The sequence below is a fragment of the Amblyomma maculatum genome, chromosome 5, assembly GCF_055883805.1.
Source record: "Amblyomma maculatum isolate TAMU_Amacu chromosome 5, ASM5588380v1, whole genome shotgun sequence".
In the NCBI taxonomy this organism is placed as follows: domain Eukaryota; kingdom Metazoa; phylum Arthropoda; class Arachnida; order Ixodida; family Ixodidae; genus Amblyomma; species Amblyomma maculatum.
This window is the reverse complement of record NC_139348.1, coordinates 143,204,085-143,219,660: the sequence shown is the minus strand read 5'-3', so window position 1 is coordinate 143,219,660 and position 15,576 is coordinate 143,204,085.

Genomic DNA, 15,576 nt, shown 5'->3' with positions numbered 1-15,576 from the left:
ACCTGGAGCGTGGTTACCACGAGAACCATCAAAAGAGTCATTACAACAGAAGGAGAAAGAGAAGGGTTGTGCCGCGAAAATGTGGAAGTTGTATGGAGAGAGCGGAGAAATAACCAGTAAGAGGGGACCTTGGCAGTGTGCTTCATCTTGGGGCGCCACATCTCAAACAGCCGTCGACTTGGTTTCGCGTCGTTTTGTTAGTGGTGGTAGCAGTGAAAAATGTATATCAATCAATCAATCAATCAATCAATCAATCAATCAATCAATCAATCAATCAATCAATCAATCAATCAATCAGTTTATCTCCAGTTTATGCTTGAAGTTTCTGAATTTTCTGTTTGTATACAGTGAAATGATATTTCCACTGCTGTCAATAAATGTCTAGTTACGCGGTGATTATCGTCCAACTGGCTTTGATGATGTGTGATGTCAATGTATGTTAGAACCCCAGGTGATCGATATTTTTGCAGTCCTCCACTACGGGGTCTCTCATAGTCTGTGTCCCCTTGGGACGTTAAACTCTATAAGCTGAAACCTAAAAAACGCAGTGGAAAGCATGACAATTGGCTTGTTGTCAAGCCATTTCGTGCAGGCAATCTTCTTATCGGATCTCAATAGCTCTTCCGACGTGCCCCTTTGTTGCTTCACAAAATCTTTGTCATTCTTCAGGTGCGCTTCTTTTGGAATTCGGTTCTTCATAAGCGTTCCAGTAGCAACGATCTCTTTTTTCAATAGTTCATCCATCAAAGAGCTGGATGAAAACCAGCGGTCGAAGTACAGTGTCGAACACGGTGGAACAGTTTCCACAAGCGTCAACACTGAGTTCCCGGACACACCAAGGCTGAAGTCGGGAAAGGTGTCTTTTCCCTTGTAGATCTTGAAATCGTAGATGACTCCGTCCTTTCCCGCTAGAACGAAGTTTCTGAGCCCCACTGGGTGCAGTTTATTTGGGACATACTGCTTTACAGGGCAACGGCCAGAAAATGGGATAATCTGCTCGTCCACGCAAAAGCAATTTGGTCTCTCGAGGGACAAGCAACCCTCCCGTACCATCTCAACAAATGGTGCAACCTTCCAGAGCCTTTCAGATTTCTTGTCACTTTCAGTGACATCCCCCTCAGTTCGGCAGCACAGGTTGGATCTGATTAAAAAAAAGCGATATCTTGGCATAGTGTCGGCAATGGCACTCACAGCCATTCCTCTTTTCCAGAAAAACCGAATTCTTGGATATCCAATTACTCCCATGAGCATTGAACATCCCAGAAATTGTTTCACTTCCTGACCACTGATTTTTGCTGCAATTCCCCGCTCTTTGTGAATCCGATGGTTGGTTTTCTGTGCCATTTCATCCAGCATCTCTTCTTTCACATATTGCTTGTAGTAGTCTAGCGGTGAGAAGTCACACCTCTCTTCGGAAAAAACACAGCCAGTTTCTAAATCTGGCACATCCTTCTTTGGAGCTGAACTAGCTGTTTTCCACAAAACACGTCGCTGTGAAGTTTGAGGAGTTGGCTCTTCGCTGTCACTGTCCGATGAGGCATCGGTGTACACCTCAGTATCACAATCGTGTGCTTCATTATCCTCTTCTTGACTTTCTGAGTCAGAAATATCGGAGTTATCACGATCACAAATTGATCTCAAAATCTCCTCGGCCTTGCTAATGGATAGGCCTGAAAGAAACAGAATAGTTTCAATTTCTATTCTACATAAGTTGAAAAAAAAAAAAAAAGCATTTCTGCGCGCGTAACACGTAAAAGGATCGGCAGGGCTGGGACCCAGTGTCCCTGTGCAGGGACATTTCATTTACTGAACAGAGGGGACCATAAAACTGGAATTTTTTACATTAAATAGCACTAAAGTTTTCCCTAAACGTTCGCGATTATACACATGTTGAATACAAGTCCAATCACAAGAGTTTTCAACAAATAAATGCGCCTTACCTCTTCGTCGCGTGTAAAACGTGCTCGTGCTGATCGCCGCCATGTTTTCTTCTCGACGGAGCGAGGTATCTCGCTGCGCTCTTCAGAGATGGCGCCACAGTGTTTGTCCTCTGAGAGGGACACCGGTTCTATGTTCTGTACAAGCTGGTTTTAACGTCAGGATCTGAGAACCAATGTCCCTGTAGAGGGACAAGGGGTCTGAAGAGGTTATCCTTGTTGATCATAGGACACAATGTAGCCAGCTTACAAAAGGCGGAAAACACTAAAGGTATTTGGTACTTATTGACGACCTTCTTGAAGTTATACTCCGTTTCATACATCAAGTGCAACACTGCCAAAGCTACAGCTCTTGATTGCGCTCTCCGCATCCGCGATGAAAAATAGTGCTTACTTTTGACGAGAGCAAATAATAGTTATTTTGTCTGCAAGCTTAATACATCTTACATTTTCCATCAACTTCATAAAGAGCACCTTTTTTAGGGTGAAAGGATCGGATTCGGTGAATTTGTATGTTTTTATGTCGTTTTCGTTCGTTTCGCGTTTTCACTGTCCCGCAACCTTGCCAGCCGTGCCAGTAGATGGCGCTGGCTGTGCCCTCCGCCGGATACTGTGTGAGTGTACACCCGCTTCAAAGGGCATGGCCACCAGTTCATCATCATGATCATCATCAGCGCTGCACATCTTTTTTTGAGAAAATGGTTCTTCGGTGCGCATTTTTTCTATAAGATCCGCACTGCGAAGATGTCTAGGCACGTGAAGCAACTTATTGCAAACGTGTATGCTCGGAATAGAGCCCGTTTCCGCAGGAACCACTCGGCCACAAAACGAGCGTGTAGTGATACGCCTTCATTTTTTTTTTCTTGCGGACTACCTGCGTAGCTTTCGCTACGTTGCACCTGATATATGAAACGGAGTATAGTCTGTATATATATATATATATATATATATATATATATATATATAAAGAGCACCTTTTTTAGGGAGAAAGGATCGGATTCGGTGAATTTCCGGACTCCTCCACTACGGCGTCTCTTATAGTCTGAGTTGGTTTGGGACGTTAAACCCCACAAACCAACCAAACCAACCATATATATATATATATGAAGGAAAGAAGCCAACAGTCGGCGAGGCCAAGGAAAGCGTTGGGGATGGTAATTTATGTCTTTTTTTAATGTTTACTTGGATAATCACAGAAATTAGTAATGTAATCTATTTAAGGGGAAAGATAATTACACACAAAGTAGAAGAAAAAACAACGTGCCGATGGTGGGATCCGAACCCACGACCTCCGAATAACGCGTCCGTTTATATATATATAAACGAGATGACAATAAGAAATTTTCCAATCTAATGTGTTTAATGGAAGACTGTAATGTGGGAAATCTCCTAGTGCGGAATATATCTGAAAAAAGAAATCGCTCTTTAGCATCCATTCATAGCGCTGACCTTGCGAATGCGATTATGAGCATGTGCTAATGAAACCAGCACATCTTTCCTTTTTGAAGTATTCCTGTGCTTCAGTGATGCTAGTGAGTGTATATTCGTTTATTTCAAATATTTACAGTGAAAAAAATAACCAGCTCATGTTAGTCACTACAGACTGCAGGCTGAACTACATGGGCAGCATGATCTACCAATGTCCACGTTTACATCTACTTGAGGGTAGCCAGTCATGAGTTTTTATCTGCTAGATTCCACTTGACTTTATTTATTTCCTCCAGTTACCAGAATGACGGTGGACTCACGGCAACATTTTAGGTTTAAGACCCTCGAAAGAGGCCGGATAGTGAAAGTATAAGTATATATAAAAAAAGTATATTTCATTTCCTGTATATTACTGGAAATAATGTTTTTTTTTTTAATTTTAAATTAAATTTTCTTTTTCAAAATTCAAAAGTAATTCAACAAGTTTCTATCTAACAGCGGGCACAAAGACAGGAACCATGTACACATTAGAATCAGGGTGGAGGGCTGAAGGGCGGAAGTTTTTGTGCTGTCCTCATGATGCGCCGAGCCTCGCCCGCAATGATGCTTATTTCGCATTGAGTGAGAGCTGGAATCTGGGAGAGTTGGTATTCACGCATTTTGCGGGTCCAAAGCTACCATACCAGACTTCTGGCCGTTCATGCACAGAGCATACATTAAAGCAATAAACAAGACGCGACAGACACGGAAGTTTCGGCGGGCCGATTGTGTCCCCTCCGGGAAACAGAGAGTATTAGCATGCAAACGCCATGCTGACGCACAGGTTAAGACGAAAGTGTTATCTGTAACGAGTATATAATTCATGGAGCTATCTATATGTCGTCAGTGCCTCTTATCGACTTGCCAGGCTGCGAAGTTTTTGGATTTTCTCTTCTGGAACTCTGGATGCACCCAAAATCTTGTTGTTGTTGTTGTCGCTTTTGCTGTTGTTTTTGACTGCACCGGAGGATAGGCCGAAAATTGGGTCGCAGAGGGAGTTTATTAGATCTATATTTACGCGTGAAAAAAGTGATTTTCTCTTTACTTTCATTGCTGTTCTTTAGCTTGCTTCTTCTTTAGAAACAGAAACTGTTTCCTTAACGGCAAACGCTTAGGCTGTGATATGACTATCATTTGTATTGCAAAACGATCGAACGTCTTTTTTTTTTGTTTGTTTTTGTTTTCTTCACATTGCACTCAAAACCGCAACTGAAACACCGAAAAATCCCGTTGCGTGCAATTTTTGCGAAGAAATGGTATTTAAACCGATCTCTCATTGACTTTTTTAAGAGTAACACGTACTGAAACTCAAACGTCTACAATAAATAATTGTTCTCAATATTCTTTGCTTGCCTGGCAACAGTATATGCCGGCAGTATGCCGCTTCCCGCCGTGTCGCCGGCATCTGCTTCGACTTCGTTGGCTGGGAGGACCGTCGCGACCGGCCAACGAGTTCGTAAATGCGTACTGTGCTTATTTTTTCGTCACGGACTTGAAAGTGAACATTCGCCAGTCACTCGTTAGACGGCGCCAAGCCTGATGAACGAAAGAAGTGTGAAGCGTCACACTTTTTTCATGCGCTCTGTGTACGCGTTTTCTACAAAATGAAAAAAAAAAAACAAAAAAAAAAAAACGCTGATGATATCCATCACCGAATTCACACGCGGGTTCGCCGCTTGTGAAAGCACTGTGCGAAAATCGCACTGCGACGTCACAGACTGCACCGAAAACTTTCGCTACCGAATTCACACGCGGGTTCGCTGCATGTGAAAGCACTGTGCGAAAATCGCACTGCGACGTCACAGACTGCACCGAAAATTTTCGCTGCAGTCACAGCATGTGAAACGGGCCAGAGGCGGGCGCACAGTCGGCCGTCTCAGCCGAACCGGATCCCGACATGCGAAATAGATGTAAAAAGGGCAACGGTAGGCTCTAGCCTTACCTGAAGACAAGGAAGACAGCACGAGGTACGTCTGCGTGACCCCGTGCTTTTTCTACCTTGTAACTTTGGCTCTTCTAATTCCTCACCGCGGTGCGGGTAAAATATGCATGTTAGTGCAAAATAACTCATACGATCGTTAAAGGTGAGCAAAAATCTTGCTTGTGCATCGCTGGTTGCCATAGCAACCGTGACGCCAGCCTTTGTCGAGCAACCGAAGCTGCGAATGGGATGACGGCAGGATTCTTCCCCGCGTCGCCTTGGCGCGCCATGTGCTCGTACGGCACTACTAACAAACCTCCATTTGGCCCTAGATTTTCCCTATTTCGAATCAGAATTATGAATCAAAAGTTGACCACAAGGAGTTTAGACTGGATTCATAACATTTCACTTCCCATTTAGCATGCACCTGTTAGCTGGAGGCTACTTTGCAATAGTTTGCGATATAAATTGGAACCGACAACATAAACACTTCCGGTTGTATGCCATGCAGTAAGCACTGTAAACACTTTATCCAACTTTGTGCCAGTTCCTCGATACTATACTGCCAAAGAAAACCATGTCAAGCAGTACTTTCATTTGTCTTAATTGGTTTAATGGGCGCCAAATCCCAATTAATTTTTGTTGCAACGTCGCAGGTGCATTTCTAGCTGTGTAAGTAGCTGTCGTTATTATCGAGCTTGATAGGAGCTACAAATTCAAAGAAGTGCAGGCCATTGAACTGACATAGAAACAAGGGGACGATACGGTTGTAAGCTTTTTGAAACGTTGTGAGGAAGTCATGAAGGTATTAAAAGCACGGCGCATTACAAATAACGACGCTCAAAAGTAATAGCATTTTAGATTTGTAGGTCATAGGAGAGTCGAAATTAATGACATATGCTATGCGCGTTGCGTGTGTTAGTTCTCGGGCAAAAAATGAGGAAACATCAGGCACAATATAGGGCTCTTTACAACCGCATATCGATGATTTAATCGAGGAAGATGAGCGTAAGGCATAGCAAATAAACGTCAAGCTGCGAAGAATGAAATGAGCAATACAAGTACGAGGTCAAGTGGATGTGACCGGGCACTGTAAAACACTCGCAGTGAACAAAGTGTGCGAAATGTCGAATCAAAACCGCCTATTCGCGCTTAGAACAGACCGCACGAGCGACCCACCATGGCGACACCCACAAACAGAACACAGTGCTACAACAACAGAATTTTCATTGCATGTCTGCCGGCTGCTTTTCGCGGCAATGTACAACAGGAAAACCAACGAGGCCAAAATTAGGGGAGAAAACACACCCACGGAAATGATTTCATAAAGTTAACTACGCGGTTACCTGGACACGTATTTTCAGTTAACCTCTCCCTTGGTTAACCTCTCCCTGTACCTCGCAGTGCATAACAGACAAGACACGAGCATTAAAACTCCACTTGTAATAGTTTAGTTCAAGTAATCATAAACCAGCACTCCAATAGCCTTAATTTAAGGAGTTATGAACCAAGTCATTCAGCACTCAAAGAGTCCAAAGAACGGTTGGCTTTCGGAATACGCTTTCGATAACAGATCGCGTTCATCCTATCAGTTAATAAAGGCAAGAGAGAACGAGGACAAAAGTACGCGTTAAGGAACAAAAACTGATTTAATTATTTCGCAGCACCCTAACTGTACGTAATAATAATAGACTCGAACCCGGCATATAATGCGTGGAAGTGACCACAGATAGATTGTAAGAGTGACAGAGTGGGTGCAAGGAGTAGAGAAGTAATCGCGTGAGCCAAACTAGTAACGGAGCGAGGAATCAACAAAACAGTATAGGTGTGGTCAAATCGTAGAGGCTGATGAGCGAAGGGTGCTCTGTTACCACTATAGTAAAGGCCCTTGTCCTAAAATGGGCTTTAGCATAGTATGTTGTTGCCTGTCACATTATGGTTAGAATTAAGGGCGCCGTCGTCTTGTCTGAAACTCACAAGAACGCGCATGACAATCCGCGTATACGTCATTGACTGGAGGGCCTCCTGCCAGGTGGTGCATACTTCGGTTGTTTCCGATTACTCCCGTCCATGAGGGACATACGCACTGCGGAACGAACACACTTGAGAACAAGGTGGCCTTGGTCAAAATGTAGTGTGGGTACGCTCTTGAAGGCTAGAGGGGTCGCCTGGAAGGGTGCGGCGTCTGGGATTTCTTTTGGCTATTTCGATTATTTAGAAAACCCGTATCAGGGCAGCAGATATGGGTAAATGACCTCAACCATCCTTTCGACATAAGCCGCAAGGGGCACAAATTTACGCTTGTCACCACAACCCGATCCCCTCTCGTCGATGCCTCTTATAGCGGAAGAAAGAAACGCTGTAGGTTCAGTCCGCAACAGTCGACATTCTCTGAAAGTCAAGAATACGACCCATTGATCGGCGTGAACTTGTGAACGTTCAGCTCTATGCGAGAGAGACAGTAATTTGTGCGTGCCGATCCTCTGATCGATTACAAATTGGGCAGATCGGGAGCGCGAGACGATGTTGTGAGCAGAGGCCGCGCGTGTAGGGCTCGACGAAAGATGAAGGTTAGTTGACAACAAGCGCAGTTCGGTCCCGTGACACATGCAAAAAGCAAGCGATGACCTGCATTCCTGAATGCGTATGTCCTCTTGAATGGAAGAACTGAGATTTTCCCCGTCCAACTTTTATTTCTCGGGGCACCACCACACAATGTCGATCGCCATCCGCTGCGGCTGGCATGCAAGACGAGGAAAGTTGAACACGACTGCGCCAGGATATGTCGATGCACATCTTGGTTCGTCTCACCTGTCATCTCCGTCTCGCTGCCTTTCGGTTTCTTCTGTGTGGGCATGCCCTGGGGACAGGCAGTGTTGGGTCACAGCGGGCAAAGTGAGGAACCAGAGCATTGCAGCTGTAGAGCTGCGAGGCCGAGTGGGGCCGACTGAAGAGCCTTGACCAACGAGTTGTGCGTGCCAGCGATACCGTGAGGCCCACAATAGGTACCAATCTTCTCAAGGACTCGGGCACTGGAGCGTACGTCGTGTGCACTCCGTACTTGCCCGACATCGTAACCGAGACGAGTGGGCCTTTTCTCAACCCTGCCAACATCCCTTCTCCAGATCACTTCCATCGGCAACGCCACTTAGACCTTTGCACAGCTCCCACGTACACATAACTATAAGTATACCACTTATACAAATTCTTAGTCAGCCTCCGTTCCATATAGAGTCTCTCACCGAATCTCCCATCTCCTGTAAACTACAAATTCCCTCATGAATACGTGCGTCTCTACCTCTTCCATTTCCATCTAGATTCTTTTGTCCCAACTGTTCCGCCCTTTATGCTAACTTAAAGCATTGCGTTTTCCTTTGTCCCGTAACTATCACTCTCCGCTGTTATCCCGACCCCCCCGACCCCCCCCCCCCCCCCCCCCCCCCCCCCCCCACACACACACACATACGCACATCCTTTGGAGCGCCGACTGGAATATGTCCTCGGCCCAGGAGAATCAACTGGCCCTAGTTAGGCAAGCCGCCGGCCTCCTTGAAGCCTAATTTTGAACTCAATAAAAATTCGTAATACTACTATCGATCTTTCTTTTGAAGATTCATCGCTGTTCAAGTCCTTGAGCACATTAGTGATCCTTTATTGAAAACAGTGCTCACAATTGAACAGGGAGTAAGGCGTGATGGAACGTTATGAAAAATTGACAAAAAGTAACAAGAAAAACATTTGAAATAGGAATAACAAAACTATAAATTTCGCTTTAATTTGTAGGCTTTCAAACAACGTTTCACTTCCTGCTTGGTGTTGTGTTCGCAATCTCGACGCCGTTCCAGCAAATCTGCTACAAACAAACGTTGTGTCCGCGTTCAATGGCGAACGGTATGGCGTTTCCTGCTGCAGCTGCGTCACAGCCACGCAGGTTTTGAGCAAAGGTGTTTTTGTTTTCTCGTACTTGCTTTAGAGTCATCATTTGCGTGCCCCCATTTATGCAATCACGCGAGCATGCAACGCCACCTGTCGCTCCGCTAACGAACACACCGATAGAGAATCGAATGGTAACGAGTAGTAAGTACCCTAAACATTTTAGCGCAACTATTTGGGACCTATGACCCCTTTCTCAAGCATTTCACCTCGGAAGAGCAGAGCACCATGCCGAGGGGAAATATTGTGCGCGTTGGAAACCGTCGGGTACCCGACGGCACCAGGGATCGAAAACCTGGTACCTCCCGAATGCGAGGCGGATGCTCTACCAGAAGGCCACCGCATCAAGCACGGTGTGCCATCTCAGGAAAACGCTGCAAATATTCTTGCTGTGCCATGCCTGGCGACCACTGTACTGCATCCGATGGCAGTTGTCTTTCATCTGCCGAGGACAGCACTCGATAAACTAAAGTGAACAATTGCGGTTAGGTGAGGAAACTACGAAAAATAAATGAGAAGGGTTCAACGCTGCTGAACCGAATATGGAGCGAAAGCATTAGCTGCGGGTGACCGAGCGTTGTTCTTCTTCTTCTTCTTCTTCTTCTATTCTCCTTCTTCTTTTCTTCTTCTTCTTCTTCTAGGCGCAGCGCCGGCTCAGGGACCACAGACACGCACACGGACACGGTACGCTGCGACGAGCGGTTAGACCTGGCGTAGTATAGCTTTCGCAATAAAACAAGCACGACAAAGCAACCAATATGACAAAACTACCCTACACATCAGCTATGGCTGGAGAGCCATTAAGGCCATAGGCTCCTTTGGAGAACCGGGCATGGCATCCCCTTGTTGATGCCCTTTCTGCGATCATTAATATGTTTTGAGCAACAACAAAATCACAAAAGCGCCTGTGTCGTCCCGATCACTTTGTCTTTGCATCACGTCTTGACCATCTATTCTGGACAAGTTTCGTACGTGCCATAAATATTCTCTCTGCATTTTGTTAGGATTACTTGGAGGTGTTAATGGGGCTCTGTAGCTGAGCAGTGGCATGCATTTTTCTCTGACGGACTTGCAGACTCGCTGCACGAGACTAACTCGTCAAACTAACAGCCTTACAGAGGAGAGTGGTCGTCCTTGCGGACCAAAACAAAGTGACGAGACGCACTCGAGCGCCAACGCCGGTTTTGAAGAAAGGCTGAAATATTTGAAGCTGGTGCAAGGTCACCATCTCTTCGGATTCGATATATAGAGAAGCGCGGAGTAGGATGGGGTACAGGAAGGTGTGCCTGTAATATGAGGGGCGGGGGGCAAGGAGAAATTGCTTTCCTGCTGGTCACAAATCGGTGCGCGAAGGGATTGGGTAATCACGGCCGCGCTATCGTCGTCAGGTTGGGTGGCACGGTGCAGACATACGTTCATCCATGCACAGGTGGGCTCATGTTTGTATGTGTGTAGGATACGCGTATGCGATCTACATGCCGGCGAATTGTTGTCGGCGCCACCACGCAGCCGCCACGCAGGGGTACATACGCGCGATGACAAGCGCCCACGGGATGCCCAGTGACTGGCTGGCTCTGCTGGCCTACATCCTAACGCGTGACGGTCGTTTCTGGAGAGACCTCGGAGCCAAGCGGAGCTACAGCCTTTTTTGTGCTTCGTTCTTTAGCTCTGCAATTCAAGGTGTGGTCGATTTCATCTCCTCTTATTTTCAATTTTCGCGGTTCATTTTGTTCTTTTTATTTTCGCTCTCCCTTTTTCACTGCCGAGGTGACCTCCAGCCACGCAGCCTTGATCGTTTCCTTGACGAAAGTGCGGGGATCGATAGAGGCGGCAGTCGCTCGAAAGACGGGTGTGGGATTTTCTTCCTTCTGAAAATGACTGGCCGTGCTACGCATCCCATTATTATGCGTGAGCAGGCTTTGGCTTCCAGGTATGCAGATGTTCTTTAGTACTTTGTCCTGCTTTTTTCCTGTTACAAAGGGAGTTGTGGGCTTGCTTCGCATCGCGACACTGTTGTGTCCCGAGCAGTGAAAAGGCTTCCTTCCAAGTATTGGCGCACCAGTTAAGAGCAATGCTTGACATACTGCGATAAATTGCGGTTATATAGGGCACTAAATTGATTTATAAAACGTACTCATCGCCCAGTAACTCACAACTAAATATCGTTCACTACCGGTGTCGTTTAGCATCTTCGATTGACCGTCAGAGGAAGACGTCAAAGAGGTATTCACATGCAGTGATTCATCTGTAACGCCGCATCTCTGCATTTCACTCTTTTTCATGTTTTCCTTTGTTTTCGATGGTGTGAACTGGCCCAGGTTAGCGCAGAATTCCCGGGCAGAAACAGGTTGAACTCGGCCATATGCACCACGTTCTTCTTTCCATAGAAGTGCCTGACACAACATCGAACATGCTGTGGCGTGCGATGGTGCAGGAACTGGATCCACCACATTTCTTGTTAGGCATTCCCGGTCATGCAAAGGCAAGCTGAGCGCAGTAGCTGTCGGGACACCGAGGCGCCAGGCGCAATCTGTCCGGCTCGGGCCACTCTTTGTTCGTGTTGAGGCGTTGGTGTAAGCGTTAATGCGCTGAGGAAAACAAACAAAAGCACAACGTATGGTACAAAAAAAGTGAAAAGTAGATATAAGCAATGGACGTAAGTCCTGCTGCAGGCATTGATGCGCGGTTTTGTTACTACAGCCAGAGCCGGAAGTGGACCGCTGGGAACAGGCGGCGGGTGTCGTCCAGCGTCAGCATGTTGCAAGGTTTATTTGCCGAAAGCGAGACATCAGCAGTGCGGCGGAAATGTTGACTTGGCGGAAGCCAGACATCAGCAGTGTGGCGGAAAGATTTACTTGCCGGGAGCCATACTTCAGCAGTGTGGTGAAAGATTTAGTTTTCCGGAATCCAGACTTCAGCAGTTTGGCGGAAAGGTTTAGCTGCCGGTAGTCATGCCGTGAGCAGTGTGCCGGAAAGGTTTATTTGTCAAGAGCAGGCATCAGCAGTGTGTCGGTAAGGTTTACTTGCCGGAAGATGTGCGTCAGGAGACCCCAAGGGTGGTGAAAAGGCGCTGGTACCGAAGCCGGGCATCAGCGGGTGGCAGTGTGGTGGCAAGACCAGGTTACCGGAATCCTGGCGTAACAGACCCAAGGCCTAGGTGCTTGGCGGGTGCTCACTAACTGATCTTGGGGACACCGAGCTCTAAGGGAAACGTGTTGCCGTATGGCAAAGCCTCACAGTCCCACTGCCGTGATTGTCTTGGCATTGAGAACCGACGTTTCAACCAGCACGCTTACCCCAAACCGGATCACCCCATACCTGGCTACACTTCACCCCTGTAGACCAGTATCCCCGCGCCGACGCAGGACACATGAACATAACGTTCATTATATAACGCCATTGTTAACCTTAATTGTAAACGTTACCTGTTTAACTCAATTGGACGAAATGTTATTTATGCATTTAGTCCAGTCTTGCTTATAGCTCACTGTTAAAAGAAATTATGGGGGACACTTAAGCTCCGCCTTCAAGTGTATGACGCTATAGCGTAGCCTACCACGCGACATATAAAGACCTGCTTTAACCAAGCCATATGAGCGTGTCTGCGTAACCTAGGGTTATAACTTGGATGCATCAACAGTGTGGCGGGAAGGCTGATTCTGATGCCACCGTCCCATATACGAGAGAGAGTCTACTTGACAATTCCTGCCAAATGTAACCTCAGACAATCTTTGGTCTAGTCACTTAGAGGCCATGCCAGCTGCCAGCTACCGCCTGCCAGCGCAATGCTCGGGAATTCCCCTTCATATTACCGACAACACAACGACGCCGAGGAAGGATTATATAAGTACCTGCTATAGTGCCTCTGGACCCTTCAAATCCGCCAAATAATAATAATAATAATAATAATAATAATAATAATAATAATAATAATAATAATAATAATAATAATAATAATAATAATAATAATAATAATAATAATAATAATAATAATAATAATAATAATAATAATAATCAAAATTAGCAGCCAAGGAATTGGCGAACTTTCATTGCTTGAAAGAAGTGAATGAGTGAATCTAGACAGATTGTTAGCAAAAAAGCGATCTCCTTGAATAATGGGAAACGACGCGATGGATTTTGAGGTATAGTCTGCGGAATTTCAGTACCACGCACTACGTCTGCTCGAGAGCAATATAACAGCCCAGACTGCAAGACACAGCGGTTTTCACCTACTTTTGGGGTCTACTACCCAAGCACTTTTCTCATTGCCCAACTACAGCACGCCATTGAAACCATTGTTTTTTTCTTTGTGCACAACACGCCAACTTTTCAGAGAGTATATTTTGTTTTTCAAATGCACACCATCGTTCAAATTTTTGGAGCTTTTCATCGGCATTTCAGAAAACAGAAATGCAATTTGGAGCGGCCTTCCGTTACCATTTCACCCCTGTGATTTTTGTGCACTATGTTCGAGCCCCCCAACGTCGCTTGAGCGCTCCAAGTGCTGGTTCTCACCCTGTCTTGATGCCGCGCGTGCGGACTTTGCAAAAAAGGAACCTAAAATAAGAAGCGCAGACCTGTCCGTATAGGTGACGCTCGTGTACATGCTAAGAAGTGTGACATGCGGATACTTGCCTTGGATCAATTCATGAAGTCACTTCGGTATGCATCACGTGGCAACTGCCTGACTTCGGCTCTTGAGGGTAGCATAATCGTAGCTTATCGAAGTATCCTGCGCTTCTAAAAATATATCTTTTGTGCCATCCACCATCAACGTGCAAGTAACCACTGTCGCATGCAACCTTTTCTGATCCAGGCTGAAACGAAACATGCGCATAACAGCTCAGAGCACAACCGCCAACTTGCAGTCCTTTTCCTCTCGATAAACTGCCAACACTGATCTCCAACAGCTCATGTATCCTATCTGCACTGAAACGATGTCTCTGTTCACAGAAAATGAAACGGCGCATTCTAAATTGGGCAACACAGTGATATCATACCCTGACTGCCCCTGCACCAGGTAGCGCACCGGTCCATGATGCTTAGAGCATCCATTATGGAGAAAGAGATGCTCTTTCGCTATAGAGAAATAGCAGGTCCGACCAAAATCAACAAGAGCAAGTAAAAAAAAAATGACGACTTCACTTCCATGGCATCTTTCCAAGGCTTTTTATTCGTCGGTAGATTGAAATGGGCCAGGCAGGGAGACAAGCGAGATTTCTTCTTACTTTTAGGTAGATTACAGGCATGCTCGTAACGTGATATAATCCCAAGAACTGTCTTATTCGGCATGTGCAACAGTGTGCGGAGAAGTAGGCCTCATAGCCGTTTTTTACTTTCAATCATAAAAGCCTGTATCATCCTCAGCTTAGCCATGCCCCATCTATTAAAACGCATTGTCATCCGACAGCAGAGACCCTGATACACCTAGCCTGAATACTCTACTTCACATCACATCACTTTATTACCTTAAAGACTCCCAGTTCGGGGGTATTACATAATAGGTCGGTACATGTATGAAGATGTGTTGAGTTGTGTTTTATGGCACATATGCAACTAAGGTTATCATGCGCCACATGTATGAAGAGTATAAACAAAATAAACATAAGAGATGGGTGCACGTGTGAAGATTATACACAAAATAAACATATTATTGGTTAAATATGGCAGTTATACAATTACAAAATGTGGATGGGCGGCTTCCGCGGCAGGCTTCGAACCCGGGTCCTCCGACTCAGCTGCACTTCCCTATACCACTGAGCCACCGCGGCCAATCTCTCCGGTCCCCCTCTTTCAATTTATGTTCAGCTGAAATGCCAATTTGTGTTTGTTAGTCAGTCCGTCTGGACTGTCTTTATTTTTTAACAATTGACATACAATTTTATTGGCCCATATGTCGCAACTATTTGCATTCCAAGCTCACTGGTACCGCTTCCGCTCGGTCACACTTTGAAAACATTTAGAGAATATTAATGTCCTTAAACTAGAAGCAGACGTCTTGAAGTGCATAGCGCGGGAAATGTGTTGCTCTAATATTGCGTGTAGTGTTCCAGCGGATGTCGTTTCCGTTCGTACTTGGTTGATGCGTGGGTGATGCGTCTCAAGGCACGTGTGCCAGATTTTTCAACGAACAGCCAATCTGTGCCGCCCTTTTGAAACGGCAATAGAGCGACGTAAAGAAACTACTCTCCTTTGACCGAACTTTCCACTGAAATGACTTCGTTTTCATGTGAGCCTCGCTGGCGGCGCCGGATCACTTTCACGTCTCCTGCACATATACGACAATGCTGTTGCCGCGCCGGTGGCTGCCTTTCGAGC